The 5,673-nt window shown below is 39.2% G+C and overlaps 1 long non-coding RNA gene across 1 annotated transcript; it reads right to left on the bottom strand.

Annotated features, from left to right (window-relative positions):
- Positions 1-369: 369 nt before the first annotated feature.
- LOC145719491 (uncharacterized) lies at positions 370-3,157 on the bottom strand. The gene is made up of 2 exons (XR_014142415.1): positions 2,038-3,157; positions 370-1,631 (listed from the first exon to the last, which is right to left on the bottom strand). It is a non-coding gene; the product is annotated as an uncharacterized LOC145719491 (long non-coding RNA).
- Positions 3,158-5,673: the final 2,516 nt, after the last annotated feature.

Raw genomic sequence — 5,673 nt, 5'->3', positions numbered from 1 at the left:
TACCATGCTCGAGTAGTTCAGAATCAGGCCTGTGTCTTTAGGATGACCCTAGAAAAGGTGAGCCACATTTAAGTTCCTGAAGACCTTGGCACATGCTAAAACAGAAGAAAGTCAGTGCATCATGGCTAGCCAGTTGGCCGCAGCTCGGCTTGTCCCACACAGGGCCAAATTGCTTCATTTATTTTTGGTTCTAGACTGGAAAAACAGTGTGTTGGTTTCACAAGTCCTCATTTAAAAAAAAAAAAGTGTAGTTTAGGCACTCAGGAAACAGATTATACTGGACATTAAGAAGAATATCTGAAGAAAACTGAGAAGTGTGGTTGCTGACGCGAAATGTCCTGTTTCGGGCAAGCCTAGTGCTCAAACACATTTAAAAACACAGCAGTTCATTTTCTTTATTTTTCCATTTCAAATGATTTAACATCATGAACTCCCTAGTTAAATCTGACAAGGCGGTATAATCCCATGATTCAGGGTTGGTAATTTCTACATCCATAAGTCCAGATTCTGAAGACTTTAGGAGAAAAGAAACAACGCGAATGCAGTGACAGCTCTGGATTCTGGGCAACACTGTTCTGCGAGACGGACAACGTTCGTGCGGCTTCCAGCTCACTGCTGGCTGGGCAGCGAGAGGTTGTAGGCAATACTGCTTAAGGCTGAATGGAGAGCTAGCAAACCGTGCTGTTTTTAGTAGCAAAAGTTTTTGTTTCAGGGACAAACTGGAGGCGCAAGAATTAAAAGTTGCCATAGGCCTTGGAGAGCGTGGCTCAAGCCCCACCTCTTACAAGCTCCTCCCCACTTCCGGGACAACAGAGCCACTTCCGGGACAGCGGAGGCGCTCTCACTTCACCCTCACAGCCTGTGACGTGGGCTGCCTACACGCCATTCTACCAGAACCCGTTTGGTCCCACATTGATGCCAAATGTTCACAGAAGCCTGAAACCCTCTGTCCCAGGGGGAGAATCTTCACTAGTATTCCAGAGCAAAATGCGTAGCAAGAATCTGGTCACGATGCCAGTGTGAAGTCACTAAATTAAGCAACCCTGGGATGTCCTACCTCTGGGCTTGTTTTGTGAGGGAACGAAATTTCCTTATTGTTTAAACCACTGGGGAGTGGGGAGACATCTGCTTTCTGTGACCCCAAGTAATCAGATGCAATCCCCTTCCTCCGAAATAACATAACCTATTTTGTAGAGCAAAGCACACATGAACGCATGCACACTCCCTCTCTCTCTTACAGACTAAACTTCTCCTGTGAGTACTAACGTTCTCCTAAATTCATCTCCTGAAGTCAAGCTCCTTGGAGAAGAGCACATGCTCTGTATTCCCCATCCAGAATACCCTCCTCCCCACCACCATCGCTTACTTCAAGGCCCAGTTCAAAATCTGCCTCCTCCACGAACAGTTTCTTATTTAATCCCTGCCTACATCTGTCTCTAATTCTAACATATGGCATTTACTGTCTAACTTTTTTACATCTTGTCTGCTGATCCTTGTGTCTCCCTCTCAACTCTACCATGCTGAGCACACATTTGATTTACAGTGACTGAGTATAAAGCACCATTTTCCTTCACCTGAAACATGGGATTTTCCTTTCCTCTTTTCTTCCTTGTCTTCTTTCCTCATCTTCTCTGTAGAAGACAAAAATTGAGATAAAAGAAATTCAGAGCTCAGACTCTGAAGGAAGGTAAGTCTTTCTAAAGAAAGCCAAAAATGGCATGGCCTAACTTCTGGGAGTTATAAGGGAAAGAATTATGACATGGGGGGAACAGCAATTAGACACCATACCAATCAATGACCTCCTGTTTTTGTACCTCCCTAACACACTGACCAGGTTTCACTACGGAAAGTAGGGGTTGGGGGGGCATCCTTAACAAATCAGAAGGTATAAGAGAAGATATAGCAGAGTCTAGCACATGGCAGGCATTCAACAAATGTCTCAGGAGTGAATGAGAGATGACAGAGCATCTTATGATTAGGGCTTCGGGCTTATATCTTAAAGCTTCTTATTATAAAAACAGAATGAAATGTAAATACCAGTAAGAACACTGCTGTCTCGATGTAATGGACTTCATCTGAATGTGCTGACATAAAAATCTTTGATCTGATGTAGACTTCAAGCTGTTTTGAAATGGAAAATAAAATCTTGGGTTGTTTTTGTTTTTACTTTAAAACTCCTAGGGCTGTTAACTAAAACTCAAAACAGGGGCCCATCTGCAGAAAGGCCTCGTCCATCCTCACACGACCTGAATCTCTCGTAGCTGCTCTTCTGCGTAACAGCTCTGGGGCCATCCTTCCGACGAGATGGAGGAAAGAGTATCTGCAGAGAGCATAACCCGGTGTAGAAATTGGCTCGCGTACCCTTGAAGGTATGCAAATATAATTTTAACTTTTACTTTTAACACATTCCTGATATTAAAAATTTGTCATAACTTTCATTAGGTTCATTCATTCAAACCGACACTAAGAACTTCTGCAAGATCTTTTATATTACACAATAGAGTAAAAACTGTAGTAAATGTTCAGATAGTTAAATGAGCACCAAACACTACAAAGTGTAACCAACATGGTTCTATTAAAAACTCTCTTCAACTATGGCATTCAAGGACAACAATACAATATTTTCTTTACAAAGCAACTAAACATAAAAATCTGCAAATGCCATAAATTCATTTATAGGTTCTTATTTTCATATAGGCATGTCATTAGATTCTTTCGATTCTTTCTTTCAATTCTTTCCTGAGGTATTTTTTTGTGGTTTGCTTTTATTGTACTGCTGGATGCATTATCTTTGATCATCCTCTCCTAAAATGATTTCTAAAGACCTGCAAAAAATTTTATTGCATAGGACACTATTCATGACACAGAGGTTGGGAACTGCAAATATGTGGCATTGGAGCAAGTCTTACAAATATTGCATTTTAAGAATTTGTTACATACATTTTTTTTCTTTTTACAGCTTGTCTCTTTTTAAAAAAATTGAAGTTACAGCTAAGAGTTAACTACGTACAGTGAAGCATTTTAGGAATGTCAGAGGTTAGAGAATACGATGAATGATACAAAGGAAAAAAGCCATAATTCTTGCTGGCTATATATTGTATTGCCTTCAAAAGCAACTGTACATGTTGTAATCAGTTCATAGTTAAATATTTCTACTAATCTGTTTTAGGAGAGCAAATGTCTTTCAAAGTTTCAAGTTCCTCTATGAGCTTCTTGTTCTGAACTTCCAGCACTGCAACTCGACTCTCCAGACATTTTACATATTCTTTCTTTCGACGTCGACATTCTTTAGCAGCTTCCCTGAAAAAAAGTAGAAGCAAAAGGGCAAACAAAACATTTTTTTTTTGCATGCTATTGACAAGCAGACTGAAGTAAGCTTGGTAAATGTGATCATGGCTGCATTCCAAATCTTGGAACAGCGTTCCCAATTCAATGTCAAACACTAAGCCAAACTGGATTCTTAAGGGTCACAAGTGTCCCTTCCACGAGTCCACATGGCAATTAGTAGAATTGCTGCATCTCCTGCCTTGATTAGAGTTCATAATAAACAAGGTCCAAGTCAAAGACAGTTACTCTGCTTTATGGCAATAAAGATCTTTGAGGGCCTTGAGTTCCTCAATGAGAGTCTTGTTTTGGTTTTCAAGCACAGCCACACGATTTTCAAGACATTTGACATATTCTTTCTTCTTCCTGCGACACTCCCGGGCAGCTTCCCTGGAACCAACACAAGGCAAATGACTGCAGGAACAACCTCCCAGCATAATCCAGACTGCCTCAAATGAACTTCTACCCCCCAAACTCAACAGCCAATCAATCCTAGGTAAGGTTTGTACAAAGCCACGCAACAAATGCAACCAAGCACATGCCTTTGTAAGATTACTTTCAAACAACAGGAACAACTTGAGAGCACGATCAATGTGTCCATCGTTCATTGTAAATGCTGTTTTCTTAGGGCACACATTCCATGATAACAGTGACCAGAATGGTTTTCAGTAACCTAAAACAATAGGACCACATCCCCAAGTGGAATTTCTACAAAAACTTTTACAGATCCTTTCAATTCTCTTAATTATTTTTGTCCACCAAAAGCCACATATTCTGTCACAATGCATCAACTTTATTTGGTCAGAAATATTGGAAAAATTAATCCTCAGAAATTTGAAATGTCAATATTGGAGATTTTGTTTCTTCAAGACTGAATCTCATCAGTAAAACAAATAAGCTCGACCATGACTGCAAGAAGCAGTTTATTGGCTAGAAAACAACATGGATAAAGACAACAGTAAGCAAGTCACACACATTTTCATAAACCAAAATGAAATGGACTCTGCTTCTGAAAATTAAGGAAGGGAGGAAGGGAGGGTACAGAATCCAACACTCAATAATTCAGACAATTTAAACCCACGAAGTGAGAGCACCAATATTAACACTTTGGAAAGAAAGCTACTATATAACCCAAAAGTGTATTTCAAGACTGTTTTCCAATCACATGCAGTTACTACCCAATATACTGATCTTTAAAGCGCTGCAGGCATGCCCAAAGGACGAACAGACCAGCCAAAGCAACAAACACAAAAACACAGATGAGTTAGTCATTTTCATGCATAACCCCACCAAAAAAATAATTAATAGAGCCAACATTTTTCTCTTTCTTTTTCAGGGTAGGAAGGGGTGTCAACTATATCATTTAAGTCCTCTATAGAATGTACCCTCTGATAACAGTGTTCTTTTGGAGGTGTCAACTGAAAATAACTGCCTTTGGGGTACGCTTCATTATCAAAAAAGCCTACGGTAAAAGAGATAACTCAAACATATATTAACAAGAGTCGTGTTGGATGTCTAAACACCAGTTACTATAATGCTAGCTAGCACTGCTGCAATTCGGAACCAGGAGTGATGTTACAACAGATTTGACCAATTCTGTTTTATTTTTAGGATGGTTGACTCACTAACAACTGGTTATCTGTTTTTTTTCTCCGTGGGACCAAGTGTCAGCAGGAAAAAGACCTCGAAATCCCAGTGAACTGCAGGAAAAGATCAACCCCTACTTCCTAGCCAAAAACAGTGCACTCACCCTGTGAACTCACAAAGTTCTCAGACTTCTCAACTAGTTAACAAGAAAATAAAAAAATTTAAGAAGTAAACTGAATCTGATACAGATTGATTTAATCTAAATGATGCATAGGGAAAAGCTGAGAATAAATCCAAGCTCATAAAATTTGCAACTCTTCTACAAAGGAACTAAAATACACTTATGAATACCAAGGTGTTTATGATTGAATCATTATATTAAATTCTAGATCTGGAAGGAAGATAATCACTTTATAAAACAAGTTATCATTAAATGAAAATTTACATATCTAATAGCAGAGCTGTGGTTATTTATTTTTTAATTTTCTTTACCAAGGTGTACTATTTATTGTAAATATCATAATTCATATCTCATGCAGGAACAGTGCAGGTTACCGGTCAAAATGTTCCAAGCACAAAGCTTTAAATGATCGCACCAGTAGATGGTACATTCCTAAGTACTTCCCAGCTATGGAAAACACCTGTTTCTTCTATTAATAGTTAGCTCAGTTTTCAGGCCTTGCATTTGTCTGGATATATCCTCAGCATGGAGAGGAAATACACAGCAAAGAGGAAATGTTGACAAGGCTGTAAAGAAATATA

Source organism: Leptonychotes weddellii, unplaced genomic scaffold (genome assembly GCF_054177405.1).
Source record: "Leptonychotes weddellii isolate Sample4059 unplaced genomic scaffold, ASM5417740v2 HiC_scaffold_4831, whole genome shotgun sequence".
Lineage (NCBI taxonomy): Eukaryota > Metazoa > Chordata > Mammalia > Carnivora > Phocidae > Leptonychotes > Leptonychotes weddellii.
The sequence above is the reverse complement of the archived record's forward strand: the minus strand, read 5'-3'. Positions and strand labels throughout refer to the sequence as shown.